At 49.5% G+C, this 23,906-nt stretch overlaps 1 protein-coding gene across 19 annotated transcripts in view; it reads left to right on the top strand.

Moving 5' to 3' along the window:
- Camta1 (calmodulin binding transcription activator 1) overlaps window positions 1-23,906 on the top strand; it is an 847,864-nt gene that overhangs the window by 480,084 nt on the left and 343,874 nt on the right. The gene's annotated exons all lie outside the window — the stretch shown is intronic.

Genomic DNA, 23,906 nt, shown 5'->3' with positions numbered 1-23,906 from the left:
GGAAGATGCACGCCGGACAGTCACTGACATGATTTATTACTGAAATGCAGCGGTGGACACTTCAAAGGAGAGTTTTAACATGGACCTGCCCTGGAAAGGGATGTTGCTAAAATTCCTTCCCTGGGGCTGGGAGGTGGGGGTGTGAACAGAGTCGACCTCCCTTCTCAAGGCTCTAAGCACAATTCTACCCCAAGCCCTACCACAGAGGCAATGAGTTTACTGAACTTACTTATAGAGCCTGGGGGAGTGGGCGTGGCCCCAGAGAGAATGCATTGGGGAGTCTTCATCTGATATACGTGGAGCCCCTTCCTTATCCTTCCCCAGCCCATGTGCACACACACACACACACACACACACACACACACACAAGAGCAATCATGCCTGCACATGGCTGAGAGAAGCAACTGAAAACTCAGGTGAGGGTACAAAGACCTTTGCTAGTCTGTCGGTCTAGGAAGGGACGTCAACACAGGCCATCCTGATGTGCACTCACGCAGGCACAGCTGGATTCATGAAGATGGTGGTAGTGTAGCCCACAAGATAGCACCTTCCTGAAGGGGTTGATGGGCAGTTCCCCTGAGGAGGGGCTGCTACATGGAGACTTGGAAGGAGGGAGCAAAGTAGACAGGAAAGGCACGATACCTGTAACTGTTGGTTCACTCATGTACTGGCTAATTTTCAACAGCTGAGTGAGGGCCGCAGCGATTCAGTCCTGAGCACGGTCAGGTCCAGTGGACTCACCGGGTGCAGCCTGGTGCTTCTGCCTGGTTTGTTCCTTGGGAGCTGATATTTTGGAACCCCTGTTTTACACTCCTCATTTTGTGTTTTACGGCTGCTGACACTGAGAAGTACGATTCACTTTCTAATTGCGCCAACCTCATGCCCAGCATCCCTAAGTTGGTTCAGCATGATAGTTTATTTCTCAAATCCCATCAGCCCCGTGTGTATCCCAACCTCTGCCCATGATGAAATCCTCTGTGATCTTCAGGTCCCTGATTTCCTTTCTCTTGCTCAACTCCACTGGTTAGTATCTCAAATAGAAATGGTTGCAAGTATTTTTGTCTTTCTCCTTATGCTTTATTTTGCTCGGTTTAATTTTGATTTTTGCAAGCGAGCGTTAACAGCCTTCATGAGTAAAACTGTTTCCTGAGGCAGAAGAGAACGGAGCTGCCTATGAACCATTCACTAGTCTACGTGTGCTGTGTAGCCGAGGCTGTGCTGCTCTAGAGAAGACCTCAGTTGCAACTGATCGACCTGCCAGTCAGGGGATCCTAGTCATCGCAGCCCTTCAGCTCCTTCTGCTTTCTGCAGCTGTACCAGAGGTAGATGAAGACTGGATAGAGGCCATCCCAACTTCCTTTAGATGCTCACAGCCCCACCGTCTTCTTGGGATGTGAAGTTTTAGATTGCAATCTCCACAGACTCAGTGGGAGGATCATTTAAGCAGCTTCTAGTTGTCCTCTCCCCTGTGTATCTGACTGCTCTGGCACCTTGGTGTGGGGCTGAAATCACTCAGTGGGTTAATCCAAGTCACACACTAGACAACAAGGAATGACTACCATATGGACCCATAGTCCAGGTTATCCCACATAGGCAAACTTTGCCTGGGAATTACCAGGCCCCCAGATAGCAGGGTGACCATGGTAACTCTTGGAGGGGGGGTGGTCTCAAAGTGTCAGTGCCAACTTAAAATCTGCATCCAAGGGTCCTCAAAATAGCAAACACTCCCATACCCAAATAAGTGGTAGTAGTCCCTTAGAGAGACCGTCCGTTGATTCAACTTGCTATGGAATTTCTGGGCTCTTCCTCCATAGCATCCGGCCCATCTCTTCTTTCACTGGGTTCGAGGTCTGAAACATGGCTAAGGTTCCAAGGCTGGATAACAGGCTACAACTTTCTGTTCTGTCGTTGGCCTCACTGATGTCCTGCTGGGCTTCTACTAACCAAGCTTGTCAGCTACCCATCCCACCTGGCCTGGGTTCTAACAGCCTTCACTGGTCTCCATAGGACCTGTTACCCCCCCCCCCCATGATTCCTGCCAGCCAAATTCTCCGCCAGTTTCTCTTCCATTGGTTACCCCCATCCCCTCATGCAAAGGAGTGATACTGGGCACTTGGAACAGCGCACCCGCCCGTCCTCCCTGTGGAACACAGTCTGGCATGTTTCATGGTCCCACATAGTAGATCCGCTCTTGCATTCCAGTTTTCTGGGCTCTTTAACATCCTCCTTTCTGCCAGGGACTCTAAGGTGTTTCAGCTCCTTCCTCTGCATCCCAAGGGAGAGAGAATAGAACATCTCTGTAGAACATCTCTCCAGAACATCTCCATTGCCCCTGCCGAATTGCTAGGTTTTAAGAGGATGGCTCTTTGCTCTCCAATTTTATGATGAGGTCCTTTGACCCAGCATCCTAAGACCCTAACCCCACGTCCACTTAACTCTCTATGTTTTGTACATTTTCACATTTCACTTGCCAAGTACAAAGTGATGTATTTTAAATGTCCCACTGTCAGCTTCTCCTTGAGTCTTTAAAAAAAAAAGTCACTTTATCTATTTCAAAGTGAAGTTATTGGTTATATAGGAGTTTGTTTACAGTTGTATGCTTTCCTCTTAAAATTTTCATGACATTCACTCATTTATTTGGTGTGTGCTTGTACTATGTGTGTTGGCTCACATGCCACAACTCATGTCAAAGGACAGTTTTTGTCAGTTGGTTCTCTCCTGCCACATTGGTCCAAGGGTCAGGTCATCAGGCTTGGCTGCAGGCCCCTTTACCCACTGATCCATCTCTGTCTCCTACGAACCACCTATTCCTGCAGTCCACAGTGAGCCCCCTCGCCGCAGCAGGGGATGCATTGAGCATTAAAACTCACGTCGTTGACTGGTGTTTCCTATGTGTCTTCCCATCCTCTCAATGGTCCACTGCTTATGTGTTGGTCATGGTGGGTTTAAGTAACATAATAGTCGGATCTGTCTTTGAAATTGGGGCAGTCACTTTTTCTTTTACTTTGAAAACTGAATCTGTTCTGTTGGATGTTAACTGTTGATTGTTTTCTAGTACTTCCGATGTTTGGGATTGCGTGTGTGTGTGTGTGTGTGTGTGTGTGTGTGTGTGTGTGTGTGTTTGTATATATCCATATATGCATGTGTGCGCATATATATCTGTGTATACATATGTGTATATGCATGTGTGAATGCATGTGTAAGGGTATGTGAATGTGTATGTGTATGTCTGTGTACATGTATGTTTGTGTGTGACTATGTGTGATTGTGTAACTGTGTGACTATGTGTGTGAGTGTATGTGTATGTATGTATGTATATATGTATATGTGTGACTGTGTAACTATATGATTATGTGTGTGAGTATATGTATATATGTATGTATGTATGTATGTATGTATGTATATGTGTGGCTGTGTAACTGTGTGACTGTGTGTGTGAGTGTATGTGTATGTATGTATGTATGTATATGTGTATGCATGCATGTATGAAGTATATTATAGGGCTATATGTATAAGTGTGTGTTTCTGTTTCTTTTTTCTCCATTCAATGGGGTTCATCTCTCCCAGTTGTGTTTGTGAAATGTGGATGACTCAGCTGTTGTATCTTTTATTTCTACTTTTTAGTGGCTGCTTTGCAAATTCTAACCTAGATTTGAAAGTGAACAGTCTGAAGTTAATCAATAGTGGGACTGCCTCTCAAACACACAAGAAGCATACAGAGGCACCCCACAGGGACCTCTGGGCCCAGCCAGAAGCGCTGTTGCTGGGAGGATCGTTTAGTGTCTTAATTCCTTTCCTTCTCCACAGAGTGGACTCTGTTTGTCACCCCCTATGGTTAACACCCCATTCCGCCCTTCCACAGAGACCTGAACAGTGTGTGCCCAGGCTCAGTTCAGGGCACTTAGGATTCACGATGCACGGAACAGCAAATCTCCCTTCCTCCTTGGACTCTCCGTGCTGGTGGGCGTGACAAACCCTAACAAGCAACCATGGCCCCAAGGGGAGTCAGCAACTGCTGGCAAGAGGCAGTTACTATAAAGAAAAGGGAGAATGGGGTTCGGGATGCCAAGGACGGCTGCCCATGGGTGGTGGGGATGGTCTTCGTGAAGTAGATGGTGACACCTGGGGTTTGTGAGAAAGGGTTCTTGTGCCCTGGAGGAGGAGTGTCAGGTAGAGACAGTCAGCTCAGGCTGGGATCCTGCTTGTCCCTTGCAGAAGTAGTATGGAAGCCAGTGAGACAGAATGAACGAGAATGTGAGAATGTCATAGAGTGGGGCCTGGGCCATGGCCAAAGGGCCTCACAGGCCACTGGTGTCCCCCACCCCAAATACATGAGGGTGGGGCCATCGTCTCGGACTGCTCTGTGCAAAGTCTGTCTTGCTGGGCTGCACAGAGCTGACTGGAGAGGACAGAAAAAAAAACATTATCAGGTGAGAGGAATCATTGAGTCACAGCATGTCTGGCCAGGCTGATGGCAGAGGGGTGGACACACTCGCTGACACGAAGAAAGAGATCTGTGATCTTTTCCCATATGATTGGTTCTCCTAGAGGAGGCAGGGCATCAGGAGAGGTGAGACATCTGGGCAGGGGACCAGTGGGGAAGACAGTGGGGTCCTGATGTGGACATGTTTCAACGGTGATGCCTGCACCCCAAGGCTGGGGTTCCAGGGCGGAGCATTTGCACGGCTTGAATCTCCCCTAGTTTTAAGGAATCAAATATAAATGGAGAGTTAGTGGGGAGAAAATCTTCTGTCCCAGCAGCTCTGTAGTGATCTACCCTCTGACCTGGGGAGAAGGAGGGGCCCCCACCCTTTGCAACAGAGGTGGGTCTGCTTAGAGTTGGAAGAATGAGTGTCATAGTTAGGCTTGTCCCCCAGAGGGATAAATTTAATAAACTCCAACCTGCAAATGTAACCTCTGGTAGAGATAAGGGTAGTGTATGTGTGTGTGTGTGTGTGTGTGTGTGTGTGTGTATGTGTGTGTATGTGTGTATATGTGTGTGCATATGTGTGTGTATTTGTGCATGTGTGTATGTGTGTATATGTGTACATGTGTGTGTATTTGTGCATGTGTGTGTGTGTGTGTGTGTGTGTGTGTGTGTGTGTGCCTGTGCAATCAAGTTAATGGAATTCAGATCCTGGATTAGGATGGCAGGTAGATGATACAAGGAGAGAGCCCCTCCTCCAGGGCCTTCAGAGGGAATATGGTCCAGCTGGCGCCTGGCCCCTGAGCTATGGGAGCAGGAGTTTCTGTCATGACTGCCACCTATCACTAGAAGTGTGTGCTTCCTTGTGGCACCCTGAAGAAAAATCCACCTCATGTCTGAGACTCACCAGGACAGACAAGAGCCAGGAAGGCAGTGGAGGGGATGTGCCCATGGGTGATGTGAGAGAGGTTGCCACCTCCACGATACGTTCAAGGAGGACTGATCTGGCAGTGACTTTAGCTCTGGTCCTTGAGTAAGGACAAAAAGCTGTTCGGAGCTCAATGTAGATAGACCAGAAAATATGAGGGGGAAGATAGAACGCAGTGACTGCCAAGGGAACCAAGGACTATGTGGGGAGTAGGGGGTGCAGAAGAGGATTTGGGGTGTGTGTGCATGCATTTGTGCATGTGTGTGTGCGTGCGTGCGTGTGTGTGTGTGTGTGTGTGTGTGTGTGTGTGTCTGTGGAGGCCAGGTGAGGACATGGAATGTCTCCCTCTCTTGCTCTCCATCTGATGTTGTGAGACAGAGTCTCTCACTAAACCTGGAACTGCCCAGTGGGCTCCAGGGACCCATTGGTTTCTGCCTTCCCACTGGTGGAATGAGAAGCACACACTACCACCTCTGGCTTTGAGTGCTGGGGAGCCCATGCTTGCACAGCTGTCTCTGCAGCCCTGGTGTTTTCTTTAGGACAGAATACATGGCAGGTTGAATACAAACAGCTGGGATCCAGTAGGGAGGAGGGTGTGACAGGCAGAGGCCGAGTGCTGCTGGGGAGATGGCCTTGATCAAGCAGGACTCCAGGCCTCTGTGAGAGGAGGGACTTTCCTCTCGCCATATTTCCCACTTCCCTTATCCACGTTGCTTCCCCCATATCCACCTCGCTTCTGGAATCCCCTCCTCTCTCAGAGGCCTGACCTGGGAAGCTTTCTTCATGGAGTCTTGGGGGAGGTGGACTTTCTCAGACCTGGTTTTGTTTCTGAAAATATCTTCATTTCTCTGGCTTGTGAAAGGCTGCTTTTGTCGGATATATAATTCTTCTAGGCTGACAGTTTCCTTTTTTTTTTTTCTTCCCTCTCTCAGCACTTGGAAACAGTAGTGTAGGGCCTCCCGGGATCCGTGCTTACATTGAGAAATCAGCTGTCGTCGTTTTTGTCAGCATCCTTTGTTCAGCTCCTACCCCGGGGCTCCACGTTTTACCTCTGATGCACTAGACTGGGGTTTGTTTATTTTTTCCCCATTGCAATTCACTAGGCCCTTTAAAACTTAACTTGTACCTGTGGTGTGTGTGTGTGTGTGTGTGTGTGCGTGCGTGCGTGCGTGCGTGCGTGTGTGTGTGCGTGTGTGTGTGTGAAGTGTATATACAGTGCCTTCAGGCTGGAAGAGGGCGTCAGACCCTGGAGCTGGAGTTACAGGTAGCTGTGGACCTCCAGAATCTGATGCTGGGAGAGACGTCAGGTCCTCTGGACAAGCAGCAAGTGCTCTCCACTGCTAAGCCATGGTTCCAGTCCCTCTGTAGGGTTCTTTCTTTGTTATGGTGCTGGGGATCAAACCGAGGACCTTGGGCTTGCTGGGCAAGCACTGTCCTGCTGATCTATGCTTCTGCCGTTCCTCTTGAGCAAGGCTGACAAAATATTCTCGTAGAACCCAGACTCCAGATAATGCTGCAGTCCTTCTCGTCCCAGTGAGCTCAGTCCCCTGCATTGTGGGCCGATTTCGACATCTCTTCTACCTCATATTTTCTGGCGTGTTCTCTCTGTTTTGACTTTCCTAATAAAGCATTTGGTTGCTGTTCTTAATTTTTGAGGCAGGGTCTCACTCTGTAATGCAGGCCTGGGGTTCACAAAGAAGTCAAACCTAACCTTGAAGCTCAGTCCTCCCACCTCCCTCTCCCAAGTGCCAAGGTTACAGCCGGCACTGCTACTCCGCAATCATATTAATAATATCTCTTCATTTATCTTTTAATTCACCAATTCTCTCTTTGACTCTATTTTCTTTGCAAGGAGCTTTAAATTTTATTTTGGGTATGTATATATGTAAGTTTGTGTGTGCATGTGTGTCTCTGTGTGTGTCTGTGTGCTCACATATATAGGTGCACATGTTCATGTGTGTATCTGTGTGTGTGTCTATGTATGTGTGTGTGTGTGTGTGTGCGCGCGCGCGCGTGTACATGCGTGTGCTGTGAGGGTGCATGGTGTGTTTGTGATGTATGCATGCTGAGGCCCATGGTTGACATCGGGAACCTTTCTCCATCACTCTCTACCTTATATACCGAGCCAGGGCCTCTCTATTGAAAGCAGAACACACCGATGTGTCTAGTGTAGCTATCTCTCTCGTCCCAGGATTCCTTCTCTGCCTCTTGTGTGCTGGATTGTGGTGGACGATCATGCCCTCCTAGCATTACGTGAATCCCAGTTCCCACGCTTGCACAGCAAGCACGTCATCCACTGGCCATCTCGGTGGCCCTAGCTTTAATCTCTTGGTAGTTATGTTTCTGTCTCTAGCAGTTCTAGCTACCTTTGCCCTAAACCCCCATCTCTGGTCTGAGGTTCTCTCACTCTCTCGTACTCTGATTTCTCCTCTTTTCTGCCTTCAAACAGCTCGCACACATGCACTTACATTCTGTTGCTGTTACTCTCCACGTCTTAACTGTTTTTGTTGGCTGGTTCTTGCAGGCGGAGGATCCTTCCTTCTTGTTCGTGGTAGCATTTTTATGACTCAGTGCCCCCCCAAGGATACCTCAGAGATATAAAGATGACTCTACTCCACCTATGTCCCCATCCTGAATCTTCCCTTTCATACCCCAGGGTGCCACCAGAGTTCTTCGCTCCAGGAGCAGAAGTGTTAGGTACACCAGGGGTTGAAGGAATGTTCTAGAAGGAATTCTTGAATTGCAAATTAGTAACAATGTCATTTCTAATTATATTGGGTTTTCTAATCTCCCTCCCTGGATGAACATAAACTGCGACTAGATGTTTTCTAAATAATTAAATTGAATATTTTTAACAATTAGGACACGGCGGTTGTGTTCATAATTAATCACGTCTCCCCTTCCTCTAAGACTGTTTTCATTAAGGAAGGAAATTCCAAAATTCTCAGCCAAACTTAGCAGCAAGAAGTACCGAGATAGCTTTTTAAAAGTTTGCCACTTTATATTGACAAGTGGTCCAACCTCTAACCTATACAAGGTTTAGTTTTTGTTGTTGTTGTTTTTTTTTTTTTTTCTTTTTCTCGGAGCTGGGGACCGAACCCAGGGCCTTGCGCTTACTAGGCAAGCGCTCTTCCACTGAGCCAAATCCCCAGCCCATAAGGTTTAGTTTTAAGGTGTTATTTTTCTGGGGTGAAATTTTTTTATGCTTCTCCCGTGGGTGAGCTGGCTAGAACCACAGCGCTGATAACTAGGGGGGAACACAGAGGTCCATTCCTCTCTGAATGTCCCTTCCATACTCATGGTTCCGTGTGTGTGTGTGTGTGTGTGTGTGTGTGTGTGTGTGTATGTGTGTGTGTGTGTGTGTGTGCGCGCGCGTGTATGCGTGCACATGTGTGTGCGTGCACACGTGTGTTTGCTCACACATGCACATGTGTGTATGTGTTTGCTCACATATGCACACATGTATGTCTGTGTATGCTGAGACTGGGAGAGCGATGGGCTGCCTCCTACCTTGGCAGGGAAATGAGGTGTGAACTGTCTTCAGAGCATGAGCCACTGGGCCCAGATGAGGGTTGAGAGCCCAGTGACAACCAATAGTGCCTGAGTGATCTTTCAGGGACCTCCCACAGATCAGGGCAGGCCACTCCCTCTTTCCAGCTAAATCATTGTAAACTAAGATGGAAACCGTCTCATCTATCTACATCTTAAATGAACTTATTACCCAGGACAAGAGGATATCTTCTAGAAAATAAAAAGCAATTATTCAGTCTTATTTGTACTAGCTAAGTTAGAAGAGAGTGAATGATTCGGGTTAGCGCCCCTATTGTAAGGACTGGAATAGGAAGCCCTGGCCAGCAGGAATTGTACTTAAAAACCCATTACCTAGATACTGGAGAGAGAGGTAGTGATGGTGATTGATTGATTGACTGATTGATTTTTGTCATGGCAACAGGTTCCTATCAAAGTCAGGGTTAGGCTTCCTCATAAGAATGGGGAGGCTATCGCCATGGAGATCACAATTAAACTCAGCGCTTCTCCTGAGGAGCATGTGCATCTGGGTCATATACATGTTCGTGTGTGTGTGTGTGTGTGTGTGTGTGTGCATGCATGTGGTATATACATGGTCCTGTGTGTGTGCATGTATGTATGGTGTATACATGTTCATGTGTGTGTGCATGTGTGTGCATGCATGTGGTATATACATGTTCCTATGTGTGTATGCACACTCGTGTGCACATGTGTGTAGAGGCTAATGTCAGGAGTCTTCTTCAATTGCTCTCCACATTTATTTTTTGAGACAATCTCTCAAAAAATAGCAAGAACCTCGAAGAGCTTGTGTCAGGAATACAGAACCATGTTCATGACATCTGAGTTAACAAAAAGCAAGTTTTCAGACGCAGAATGGACAAGCATCAAGCATGCCATGAGGTGCCAGGGTGTGAGTGTCATTGTGTGTGGTCACCTGCCAGAGTCATAGCAACACACTGAAGGCAGGTCACATGTCAGCATTACCCCAGGCCACGCTCTGAGAACTTCTGCATCAGGGGGAGCCTTTGCTCAGAACCACATGCTGAGTGCTTGGTCTCCCTTCACTTTGACCTTCTGACCCACTGTGGATAGGGAAGAGGGGAGGGTCAGTCAGGCTGACTCTGAGCCCTCCTTTTTCTAGTTTGGATAGTTTCACGGCCTTCCCTGGAGTGCTCAGTGTGTGACATCAAGAAACAAATCCTGAGCTTGGGATGGGTAACCTGGACCACGTCTCCCTTTTCCACCACAGCAAATAAATAAATAAATAAATAAATAAATAAATAAATAAATAAATAAATAGTAAGTCTGTCCCTTCAGGGACCTAGAAAATAGGATGAGGTTTAGTAAACATGAGGAACCACAAAATACAATAGCCTCATTGGCACACACCTACAGCTGCTACAGAGGCAGGGGCAGGGGCAGGGGCAGGGGCAGGGGCAGGGGCAGGGGCAGGGGCAGGGGCAGGGGCAGGGGCAGGGGCAGGGGCAGGGGCAGGGGCAGAGGCAGAGGCAGAGGCAGAGGCAGGAGGGACCCTGCAGCTCAATAGCCGGCCAGCTGAACTGGTGAGCTCCAGATTCAGTGAGAGATTGTCTCAAAAAATAGTATGGAGAGCATTTGAAGAAGACTCCTGACATTAGCCTCTATATACATGCATGTGTACATGAACATAAACACACACACGAACATGTATATACCACATGCATACATGCACATACACACATGTGCATACACACACGAACATGTATACACCATATAAGCACACACATGTGAACATGTATACTCCATATAAGTACACACATGCATGTGCACACATGCATGCACATACACAATTGCATATACACATGAACATGTATACACCATACGAGTACATACAACATGAACATGTATACACCACAGTGAACACACATGCATGCACACACACATGTGCATACACACAGGGACATGTATACACCATACAAGTACATAAAACATGAACATGTATACACCACAGTGAACACACATGCATGCACACCTATGCACACACCTATACACACACACACACACACACGTGTGTTCTCCTTCCCAAGTCTCTGTAACCCTCTGCTTGTCACATTGGTCAGGATGGGCTCCAGGATGAGGCTGGAGGTTGCTCTTTGGACACACGGAGACATGGCAGGAAGGGTGCTGGATAGGAGCTATGGATTGGGGGTTCTGGGAGCAGGGTGCTGCCTTGCCTGTCAGTCTCGGCCCCCTGTCAGGAAATCCTTGAAAAGCAGGGCAGTGGGGACAGGAATCATGTTTATTTTATGAATAACTTCAGGGAACAAGGGGGGAATTCCCCCCGAATGTCACCCGGGAGCCTGTGTTCTTTTTATTATGTTTTGTCGGTAAACAAAAAAAATTGCCACATTTAATACTTACAACGGACCCGTGGGATTTCTCTGACGAATGCAAAATGACAGTTGTCGCAACAGTCCATATAAATACAAGTCTGTTTGCGGGAGCCTGTTCTATTTTTAATGTAAACCACACCTAACTCGCTCTGAAGAATGGTACCCTTGGCGTTCAGCGTCCTGCCCGTTGTCTGTTCGTGGTTCTGTATTGTCTCAGGAGCAGCCTGGAAGTAACCGGAAGCGTCCCCAAGTTTTTAGTTTAATGAGAAAATTATTCACCTAATTTCCCTGCAGCCATTGTGTTCCTTAATTTACGGTTGCGCAGAGCCTCAGGGTGACGTGGCTAATGAGTGACGCGGAGTACTCAGTGAGCCGATCTATAATTTAGAGGCTGCTGCTGATCTTACGCCGCCTGTAGCCTGAGCAAAGCAGGCAGTTAAAATAAAGAATACTTCTAGGTGACATGAATATACACAGAGCCCTGGGGACACACACATGCACAGCTGTGCGCACCCACATTCCCTGTCAGCAGGCTCGTAATCTATGGGACACACACACACACACACACACACTTAAGCACACACCTATGTATGCCTATTAGTAGGGTCATCTTGCCCTCCTTCATGAGCATGCACATCTGTATACATGCCTGCATTCCCTGCTAATATGTTCATAAGCTCCCACCCCTCCACACACATGCACATATACTCCACGCTCCTACTCCCCCACCCCCAACACGTGCACACGCATTCCATGGTAGTATGCTTATCACCCTCTTTGGCTTCACGGAACATGAACTTATCCCTCCCAGATATAAATGGAAGGCAGATGGTGTGCAGTCATTGCTTGTAGTTGATGCTCAAGCCCCCAGCCACTCCTTTAAGACCATGGTGAAATTGGGGGGGGGGGCATCACCAGCAAGTCGAATGTGAGGGTTTCTGCACCCTTCTTCCTCAAGGTTTTCCACCGCATTACCCTGAACTCCTTGCAAGTGACAAGCAGATGTTCGTGAGTGACAGGATCCCCTCCACCCTTGTGGAGAGCCACCAGGCATCAGGGCATTCTGCTCTGAAGTTTGGGAACAGGGAGAGCAGAAGTGTCAGAGGACAACTCTGGTGACTGCTGGTCAGCTCCTCTGATGACCCTGGGCCCCTGTCATTCCCATAGAGCCCAGAGCTTGGCACAAATCTGGTCTCCTTACCATCTCTACAAACAGACAGAGGCCCCGAGTGTGAGTCTGATCCAACCGCAGACCTCATTCCGATGAGGACAACCACATAGGTGTCCCTTCACACAAAGTCAAACCCGGAAAAAGCACCCATGGGTAGGCACAGACTGAACACTCTACCTTCCTGCTCTGAGAGGTCTTGTGCTTTCTTATTGAAAAATGCCCCGGGCCTCTGTAGCATCAGAACCCTTATATTTGAGCCAAAATGAGCAACTTGTTCAGGGAAATGACCAAGTCTGCATTCTCCCAGGATCCTGACCTACCCTACCCTGTACCATGTTACAGATCTTCCAATCAACACACAGTCTTCAGAGCCCCTCTCAGAAGCAGGAGCGGACATATTTACATACTGTGGAATAGGTTCAAGACTCAACTGTAGATTTTCCTCGCCTCACGCAGTCGCCGGAATAAAGCATTTTTGTGGCCCACTCAAAATCCCCTCTCTGCGTTTACATTTTAATGGTCGTTCCAGTGAAATGCAGGGATTCCGTTCCTATTATTACTGGTATTTATCAAGGAAGGAGGCAGGACGGCACAACAGCCAGATGGCATGGTAGCCTGTCTTTGAGAAAGGATTGCCTTGGGTCTTGGTGGCTATGACTTGGTGGAAGAGAACATATTGTTTAGCTAGACCAGCCCAAAAAAAAGTCCCCATTCAAATTCGGGTTTTTAATTTATGTTTCTTTGAGTTGACAGAATTTTTGAATAGCTCTGTACATCTTGAACATACTTAAGGAAGAACAGAGGTCTCAGGGAAATGTGCATGTATGTGCGCGCGCACACGTGCGTGCATGCGTGTGTGTGTGTGTGTGTGTGTGTGTGTGTGTTTTGTTGTTGTGTTCTCACTGGTCATGTGGAAAATAAACCTCTTTTAGATAATGAAGGACCATTCAGTTATCACCACAGAAAAAGAGACAAAAGAGAGACCTGCCTAGCAGGCAGAGGAACCTTTGATGTTCCTTGGTAAGAGAGTACAGCGACCTCAAGCCCTTCTTGACATCTGAGAACAGTGTGGGTTTCTGTGCTGCTTAAAGGGGAAGCCATACTTGGATGCTGGTGCAGAAGCCACTTTTCAGAATGGCATGTTCCTTCAGGGGTAGAAAGGGGATTCCTGCCCACCCCACCCCACCCCACCCAGTATGCAACCTGTACAAAGCTTCCTGTAGCCATAGCAGCCTGTCACTGGCATCACAAAACCAGAGCCAGGCTGTTGTGTTTATAAAAGGATAAAGAGAGGAGGGTATATGTTCGATGGGGGTCCATGCTGAGGCATCCCCCCCCCCCCCCCGCCGAGGGACCAGCCACACGATGGTATAGTATAGAATAGAGTTTATTCAGAGCATGGGGAAGGGAGTTAAGAGAGTAGTAGGGCAGAGAAAGAGAAGTAGAGAAGTAGAGTAGAGGCCGGCCATGAGCACATGGAGAGAAGGGGGAGGAGAATGGGGAGAGAAGGGATAATGCAATAAGAGAGCAAGAGCAAGAGAGTGAGGAGGGGCCAGCAGCCCTGTTTATAGGGTCAGGCACACCTGGCTGTTGCCAGGTAACTGTGGGGGTGGAGCTTAGGCAGAATGCTAACACAGGCAGCTTCTGGGCCCAGGCCACACATAACTGCCAATGTTCTCGTCTTTTTCCAGCAATGCATCTCTCAAGCCTCCCCTGTCACCCCCAGGTGAGCCCCAATTAAAGCTACAGATGTGGTTTTAAAATACCCTCACCAGATGTTAGCTTAAAGTGACCCGTGACCAGCAGTGGAGCTGGGGGAGGCTGAGCTTCCGAGGGCTTCAGGCGCCCAGTGACTGCGGTTGGGATGCAAATGAGGCTGAGCGTCCCTCTGAGCCAGCCGTAAAACCCACTGTTCTGAAAGCCACGCTCAGTCACCCTCTCACCTGGCATCTGGCAGGGGAGCGCTCAGTTCCTAACTAGAGCGTGCCGCCTGCCGCAGCGGGGGCGGGGGCGGGCACGCTTTCCACCCGCAGACAAATTAAACCACGAGCCCCTTTGCTGGAGCTCCTCCTGCAAACTTTAGAACCCACCCTTGATTTAAACTGACTCCCGGCTCTGAGAAGCACCTGGCATCTCAGACTGGATTCACATACCACGGAAGAGAAAGGCCACCCACGCCCACAACTAACACAGCCCCGGGAAAGCTGGATCTCCCCCAGAGCCTACCCTCCTGGGAGCTCTTTATGGTTTTTTTGTGGGAGTGTCCATTAAGTTCTAAGCAAGTGGAACTCTCTGTGTTTCCCCGCACAGCTCGCGGTTGGAATGTACTGCTCGGCATTCCGCATCCTCGGGTGCAGAAAGACTCCTCTTTTGTCCAGAGACTGACGTTGACACACAGCACTGTCTTTTCTTAATGGTGCTTTTATCAAAGTAAACAAGTGGGTCAACCCACAGTTTACCGGGCAGCCACCTGTCAGGATTTGGGATGTCAACAGACTCGGTGACAGCCATCAGAACAGCTGAGCCATCTCAGCTCTGCACCTCCCCGGCCTCCTGACACCCTCAGCTTCCTGAGGCTCTGGGTAAGAAGACGCCCCTCCGGCGTCTCACACACCTGGCTCTGGGGAGAAAAACAAGGCCAGGCTCTCTGACCGAAGCGGAGTGAGAACAAAATGTGGGCTCTGAGTCTGGGCACACGGTGCTTCTGATGCGTCACGGTGGGTGGAACCCACCTGCCAGGCTGACTTGTGACATGGGGTTTTGCCATTCAATAGTGGCAGGTGTGTTTATAGTTAATGCTGAGGACGAGGCCAGCATAACCCTGGCATTTAAAGTGCAGAACACAGGTTTGTGTAATCAGTAAAATGTGTTAAATAAGACGGATCTATTGGTGTGGGGAAGAGCCCGGAAGGCAGATCTGGTGTCTCTGAGGTGTAATTATTTATGGAGCTAATTAAAACGCAGCCACGGATCCACACTCCAACCTGGGGCCCGCCTGCCCACCGAGCGGCCCTTTGCCGAACACCTGCGAGTTTATTTTTTTGTCTCTCACAAGATATGCAAAGCAATAAAAGACCAGACTGGTTCTTGAGAGCAGCCAATCCCACAGCCTGCCTTCTCTTCCTGGCCCAGGGGTGGACAGTGATGCTGACGCCGGGATGCTAGGCAGAGAGGGAAGAGGTAGGCTGATCTGGGAAAACCCTAGTGGAGACCGGGTAACTCCATTGCTTCTGGAAGGAACCACAGGAAAAGTAGTGTCCTCCTTAGAACACAAGTCCCATACCTGGTAGGCCTCTCCAGATACCTAGAGGTGTCTGTGGTCCTGATGTGAATTCCAAGCCCAGAGGAGTCCAGTATCTCAGGGAAGACACATGATGGGGGTTGCACTAGCCTCCTTCATCTGTCAGCCATGACACTTGGATCCGGGGGCAGACAGCATTCTGGGAAGTTTCTGTAGAAATGAGCATACATCAGTACTCTCTGAGTTAAAGCAAAGGCCCCCGGCAGCAAGGGTGGGCCTCTTCCAGTCAGAGGAAGGCCTTGAGAGCAGAGCCCAAGGTTTTCTATACCTGAAGGGATATGGCTCCAGTCTGTGTCCTAGGAACCCTGCCTACACGTCCAGCCTGCCCTGCTTGAATTCATACCCAAGAAGACAGCACCAACTCCCGGCCACATTTCCAGGCTGCCCTTCTGCCCTATGAATATGGAGTTTTCCAGGTCCCATAGAGGAGCCAAATATTCAAAATAAATCTCTTTCCATCGTGCAGATATGTATGTAAGGCTTGGTCAATAGATTGCTTGGTTGATCGACAGCCATGTAGATATCTCTTGTTGGCTCCTTTCCACGAAGAGCTCTAATACAGGCATCAAACCTCCACTTCCGCTTCTAAATTTTGGAGGGTTTGTTCTCGGCACTGTAGCCACCCTCAGAGGAGCACGCGGGAGACTCCGCTCCTCCCACAGACACAACCGCAGGCTGATGGCACTGGCACTAACAGACACACAACAGAGGAGTGGTTTCCACAGTCCAGGATCTCCTGCTCACGGAGGCAGGCTGGGCACCGTCCTCTGTGAACCAACCCAGATGTACACCAGGCACAGAGCATGGCTTCAGTAAAGCCCACATCCGCAGAGATGGACTCAGCCCGTAGACTTGCCAGTCATTTAATTATACCTACCATGTGTCGGGCATTCTACTCAGTAGGGCAAGTCCCTGGAGAGATGTGACCTTTCACCCGGAAGGGAAGCACAGGGGCCATCACTGTGTCAAGTAGACCTGGGTCCCTCGAAACAGGTAGCAAGGGGGGTGTAAAATACACAACCGTGACAGTAACGGTAACATGGAAATGCCACCGTATTTAATGAAAGCAGGACCTCACACCTCGAACTGGCTAAAATGGTCAATTGTATATAGATTCTTAAAAAAAATGACTTTAATGTAAAGAACAATTGAAAAATAACTCTCAAATACCCTGAAGTGGGTTTTAAATTCTACACTTGATTTAATAAAAATTCTGTATCTGAATTCTAAACCATTGAGCCATTGGATCTTTGTGGCAGGACTAACCTCTGCTGTCTAGCACAAAAGCACCCAGAGACAAGGGGGAAGCACACGGGCTGTGTTCCTATACAATTTTATTTACAAATCCAGGTGGCCACTGGATTTGGCCCACATCCACAGCCCTAGCTCCACCCTGTTACTGAGCAAGACTTTCTAGTGAGGCTTAGACCAAGGGGAGTTGGAGGCATTTTGCCTCCATAAGCTGTGCCTCCAGGAAAAGGCAGGCAGGTTGTTCCTCTGGTTAGGTTCCCAGGGGAACATCTCAGACAGGACAGATCAGACACATGACATGTGTCTCTGTAGAGAAGCCTAAGTGAAGGAGCCCCAAGACTCAGGCCCCTCTTGGAGCATGGCTCGTTGGCAGCTGCTAAGCCTTGATCCACCTAGAAGACTTCCCTCCTTCCCTTCGCCTCTTCCTCAGTTTCTTCCTCTTTTCTCTCTAACCCTCCCCCACCTCCTGCTTATATACATACATGCTAGCATCCAACCATCTGGCTGTCCGTCCGTCCGTCCGTCCATCCATCCGTCCATCCATCCCTTCATCCCTTCATGTCCTGTCTTGTTCGCAATACCAACTCGTCATCTGTTCATCAAACAAGGACCTCAAGGACTCAGAAGAGGGCAGACGTAGTCCTTACCATCCAAGGATTCCTTCCGTGGACAAACCTACACCCAACCCACAAGCCACTGGAGTGAGCACCATGATAAACACATGGTGGGAAGTATTCTGGAAGGTCAGGCTTCCTCCTTAACCCAAACCAAGAAGACTCGCCCTTGACAAAATTCCCTCTGCCTCTGGACACCTGCTCTCGGCCCACAAGTCTCTAAGGTAGAAATTCCCTGCAGGCTGTGGGCAACTGGCCCCAAGCTCTGGACTGTGGATGGCCACAGAGCTGCCCTCCAGCTGTGCCAGCCCCTAGCTGTGCCAGCCCCAAGATGTGCCAGCTCTGGGGTTTGTAATAAGAAAGAGAGCTATCTCCTGGGTACGAAGGGGACATGTTGGGGCACTGAGCTACTGAGGGACAGGAAGACAAGGCAGGGTTCACTCTCTTTTCCAAGTCACAAGCCTTCAACAGAAGGGTCCATCCACACTCCAGAAGGCAGGGCTAGCTGTCACTGTCTGAAGACATAGAAGTATTTCTATTTTCTAGTATCCTGGCACAAATGAAATATGTTAAGGCCATTGGAATGAGGGATGAGTTCCTGCCAGAGAGCTGGTTTCTCCCCCAACTTGAGATACTGCTCCTGCCTTGCATGACTCAGGCAGCTGTGGTCCTGGGTGGGGTAGTGACAACCAGGCTGGCCTTGTGTCCCCAGCATATCCCATGGTCAGTGCTCTTAGCTCTTCAGCATGTGGGGCCAGACAGCTCAGAGATCTCAAGATTAATTCCTCTGTTCTTGGAGGATAAAGCAGTGTGGTGTCTGGGAAGTAAAATAAAGATTCAGAAGCGGGCAAGGAGGTGAGAGGGACAAGGGCCCAGAACTGGCCTCCTGGGAAGTTGTAGGGACATGAGGTAGGGATGGCTTTGGGGGACTTTGATGGGTTAAGTATCAAGGGCTGGCCTCCCGAGGAAGTTGAAGGGACAGGGTATTGAACCTGAGTAGAGACACAGAAGGGCCAGGGTTGGCCTCCTGCAGGGAAGAGGGACAGGGTCCTAGGGTCGGCTAGGAATAGAGGTTAACTTCCTGAGCAGTTGGTCAAATGGAGCCGCAGGCTACATTCCTATGAGGTTGGAGGAATGGGGCCCAGGGATGATTCCCTGAGTGGGGGGAGGCGGTTACAGGGACAGATGTGGGGCAGGGGCACTTGTTCCCATGGTGTCCATGTCTGTCCTGATGGTACCCAGACCAGCAGCCATTGCCCCTGACTGTGAGCCAACTATGCTCAGGAAACCATTTTTGCACAGCATCTCACCGAGTCCTCACACCCACAATCACGGACTCCTTTACCAACGAGGAAACTGAGGTACACAGTGATGTCATTATCGGCAAACAAATTAGATGTCATGTCCTTCAAGTTTGCTTGAGGGCCATCTCCCAGGAGCCTCTCCAAGTGTCCAATTACTAGAGCAAAGGGCAGGCACCACAGCTGGGTGACTCCAGAGGAATCCAGGTTGCAGGCTTGTCTGAGGCAGTACAGTTTGCAGACCCTGGGCTTTGTCTGGGTTCTCTGAGGTCCAGGGCAAGCCATCTGCTCTCTCTTGATGGCTGACTCTGCTGGCACTTCTAGAATTGCCCTGGTGTTGGGCAGTGTAGCAGGGCTCACCCGCCTTCCCCACTGAGCTGTCTGTCACCTCCGTGGTAACCTCTACTTGTCACCTGCTCCAATGGGTCCTCCAGAAATGTCCAGGCATAGCCTGCAGGCTGTATGCTGCCTCAGAGATTTGTGGATGACACTGTGCTGGCTGGCTTTCACTGTCATCTTGACAGGACATAGAATCAGAAGAGCGTCTCAAATGAGGGATTGCCTAGAACAGGTTGACCTAAGAGCATGTCTGTGGGAGACTGTTAACTGATGACTGTCACTGGAGACCTAGCTGTTTCCTGGGCTGTGCCTTGAACTGTGTAAGGGCGAAACAAAGAGGCAATGTGCCTGTTCTCTCTCCGCTCTTGACGGGGGTGTGACTAGCTGTCTGTGGTCCCTGCAGTGATGTCCTCTCAATGATGGGCTATAGCCCAGAATTGGAAACCAAATAAATCCCTTCTATATTGGTTTTGTGTGTCAACTCGACACAAGCTGGAGTTATCACAGAGAAAGGAGCCTCCCTTGAGGAAATGCCTCCATGAGACCAGCTGTAAGGCATTTTCTCAATTAGTGATCAAGGGTGGGATGGCCCAGCCCATTGTGGGTGGTGCCGTCCCTGGGCTGGTGGTCCTGGGTTCTATAAGAGAGCAAGCTGAGCAGGCCAGGGGAAGCAAGCCAGTAAGTAACATCCCTCCATGGCCTCCGCATCAGCTCCTGCTTCCTGACCTGCTTGAGCTCCTGTCCTGACTTCCTTTGGTGATGAATAGCAATGTGGAAGTGTAAGCTGAATAGACCCTTCCCTCCCCAACTTGCTTCTTGGTCATGATGTTTTGTGCAGGAATAGGAACCCTGACTAAGACAGCTTCCCCTCTCATTCCACTTCCGGTCAGGATAAGTTACTATAGCAACAGAAGTAAAGTTAGGGCAACCGCCCAACCCAGAACCAATCACTTATGTAAAGTATCATGGTATATTTTTTTGGTGACTTAACGGTGCCGTTCTTAAGTGTGGTCGTGGTAAGTGACAGCGTCTTGAAGTTGTCAGAAAGCTGGATACACCTGCTAGGATAGGAGCTGGGGAAGTGTTGGCCCTGGAGAGCTCTGAGCCCCGGGGTGGGGAGGGATAGTGGCGGCGCCTGGAACAACCCTGGAAGAATGGTCTTTGTGGTGGGGAGAGTGAGAAATGTCCCCAGCAGGCTCATGTACTTGAGCACTTGGCGGCACTGTTAGAGAAGGCTACGGACTTTGAAGAGCAGAGCCTCGCTGGTGGAAGTATGAGTTACCAGGCTTGGGCCTTGAGAGTTCATAATCCCATCCCATCCACACCCTCGGCATCCTATGGGTGGTTAGAGACATGGGCCCTGGCCTTCCCGCTCCTGCTCCCTCTATGCATGCCTCCTTGCCATGTCGGACGCCTATCCCTCCCTCGCCTGGAGCCGAATAGAGAGGTTGCTTTTGGCCGTGGTATTTTAAAAGTAAGCAATCCGGTCCCCCGTCTTAGCATCCTACAGCGCGGGGTCCTAGATCATACGCTGGAGCTATGTTAGTCGGGGAAGAGGGGAGATTTTCCAGCAGAGCTGAGAGAGACACATTTGGGGCTAAAAAATAGAGCATGCCTGGGCACACACAGCTCTGGGCAGCTGGTGGGCAACTGCTTTCTGCAACCCCAGCATGTCCTTTGAGAGGCATTTCTCACTCCCCATCAATCAGACACAATCTCCTTGCTCCTATTAAGGCGGAGACAGGTGCCCTCCATGCTCAGTGGGCCCTGATTCTATGGCCATGCATCATACAGCGCCAGCCCCTGGCTTCTTCTCCCTGACCCCACATACTGCTAAAATATCGTCCTGTGGATAGGAAATGAAAAGGGTACAACCTTATTTCTTCCAAGATCGCCCAATCTAGCCCAGAGGTATAATAAAACCCCAAACTTTCCTTTCAGAATCCTCTTTTATAAGTAATGTCTTCCCACGTTAAGTGGTAGGCACAGGGTTGTGAAATCAAACGCAAGACTCAGCGGCTCTGAGTGGATTGGGGATCTGGAAGGGAGAGGCTGCCTTTTATAGGTGAGGCTCCCGGAGATTACGGGATGTGAGGGACATAGGTGGCAGCACCGTGCTTGGTCACCAAGGCTAGATAGAGGGCCGTAACTGTGTTGTTTTGACCACCCTCCTGTGGCTGTGTAGGACTTGAGCCAGGATCATCTGTCTCATATGGGGGGGGTTTCTTTTTAAGTAAAAGAGGGGGCCAGTGATATGGCTCAGAAGGTAGAAGTGCTTGCTGCCAAACCTGTCAACCCATGTTCAAGCCTTAGGACCCTTATGGTGGAAGGAGAGAACTGACTCTCTCAAGTTGTCCTCTGTCCTTCACCCGTGTTCCATAGTGCGTGCCCTGGGAAACCTGGTGGGAACCACAGGCTTCTTACAGACAGTCGTGAGTCTTTGATGTACCTGCCACACTGTTGGTGAGCCTGGCAGTGCCAGCCTTGGTCCTGGGGCATAGAAACTGGTCCGTACCTCTCCAAAGGTGTCTTCATAGGGTCCTGTGAGTCGTGAGCATTTGTCCTCATAAGAGGTCTCTTCGTAGTTTTCAAAGCAGCCACCAGCTCGAAGCCATGGCATCAGTGTGTAAGTGTATTCCAAGGCCCCAGTTCTCTAAATGGAATGCCAGGAAGGACCTGGCCAAGGCCCTTATACGCATTCCTCAGTCTGTGAGTGGGTATGATGTCTGCTTAGGGCAGGTACCACGAGAACATGTTGATTCTGAAAAGCTGGAGTGACTTTTAGTACTCACTCCGTTATTTACATTGAAACACACTACAGAGATCAAGCTATTCTAAAACTCCTCATCCTCCTGCCTCAGTTTCCAAGTGCTAGGATGCCAAGCAGGAGTCACCATGCCTCCAAATGTATTTTTAAGTCAGATTTGTAAGGGAGAGAGTGGTAAGTTCAGTGCTGGCCTCCAAAATGAGAGCAGAACATTCCAGAAGGCCTCCCTCTTGAAAGTTCAAGCTCCACAAGGTTGCCTATATCCTAGGGAGTTTTTGGGGTTTGGCCCCTTGTGTGTGTAAAAGCAGGTGGTACCCATGTCTGTTCACTACAGACTTCTCACCCAATATTTCCTTGGCACTCATTACAGCACAGGGCTGCGTCCCAGTCATACATCCTGCCTTTACCCATGGAAGCACACACTGCACACGTCACACACATAGACACAGCCATGCATCCTTCCTCTGACCACAGGGCTGCCTGTCCTTACAGCTTAGCTGTTTTGGGGGTCTTCAAAAATCCTCAAAGTCCCCAGAAGGCTTCTCTGAGAACAGATGAATAGAGAGTGAAGAGACACCATGCCACCTCACACCCATGCTGCATCCCAGATCTGGTCCCTCTGGTGGCGTGGCAAGCAAATTAAAGAAGTGGCTTAAGGAGGTGCAGTTCAGTGGGTGGAGAAGGGCTTGCTTAGCATGTACGAAGCTGGGGGTTTGGCCTTCATCACTGAGAAAAGAGCTGGTTTGGCACGTGCTCCCTGCACCGTTGGCCTGTGTCTCCTTTCTACTGTTTCTGCAGACGTTGCCCTCATCGGAATAGCTGTCAGCTTGACACAGCCTAGAGTTGTCTGAGAAAGGAATCTCAATGGAGGGATTCTCAAATCAGGTTGACCTGTGGGCATGTCTGTGGGAGATTGTCTAGACGGGGTAATCAATTGGTGTAGAAGAGCTCAGCCCACTGTGGGCGGCACCATCCCTAGGCAGGAGGTCCCGGGCTGCATAGGAAAGCTGCTAAGCATGGGTCTGTGAGCCAGCCAGCAAGCTGCATTCCTTCAGTTTCTGCTTCAAGGTCTTGCTTCCACCCCTGTCCTGACTTCTCCCAATGGTGGACTATGACTGGGAAGTGTTATGTTCAGTAAACCCTTCCCCCCTGACTGCTTTTGCTCAGGTTGTTTGTTTGTTTTAATCACAGCAATAAAAAGAACAGTAGAATAAATATCAATAGTGGGCTTTGACTGCTGTGGGGTAGAGCTTCTGGGCCCAGCCCCCACTTTTCCAGGAGGAGCTGTGCTCTAGAGAGAGGTTCTGTCTGGGCCCCAGGGCAGGTTAGGAAGAGGCAGATCTAAAGCCTGGTCATTTGAGACTCCTGCGGTTACGCTGGCTCTCGGGATTGCAGCCCTTGCTCCTGTGTGTTCGAAGTGTGTTGTTTGGTTATAGGAGGCCCATCTTGCTGGTATCACCTGTCCGTCCCATGACAACCATGAACTGGATTATGTGAAGTAACAGGAGCCAGGAGCAGCAGAGGCCAGGAGTCCAAACCACAGTGTCTGTACAAGTGACTATACCAGTGAAAAGACCTCCGGAGAGGACCTTTCCCTCAGGAGGAGACCCCCAAGCGCCCAATGACCGAGCCGAGGCCACTCGGATGCAATCAGCAAGAGGGTTTATTGGAAAACACAGGTACCTGCGGGCACACAGTCTCTTCGGAGGACTTGCGCGCCCAACAGCTCCAGCATGGGGCTTTTATAGGGTTTGGGGAAGCAGAAGCGGGCGTACAGAAGCAGATGCATAGTTACGGGGATTGGTGGATTTAAACGAAGCATATAGACATGTTCACATATGATTGGTTATTTCACAAGATGAGGTAATAAGGTATAGCTACACACATTGGCAGGTTTGAATCATATTC

The sequence above is a fragment of the Rattus norvegicus genome, chromosome 5 (genome assembly GCF_036323735.1).
Source record: "Rattus norvegicus strain BN/NHsdMcwi chromosome 5, GRCr8, whole genome shotgun sequence".
In the NCBI taxonomy this organism is placed as follows: Eukaryota; Metazoa; Chordata; class Mammalia; order Rodentia; family Muridae; genus Rattus; species Rattus norvegicus.
Note: the sequence above shows the minus strand (reverse complement) of the source record. Positions and strands in the feature narration are given on the sequence as shown.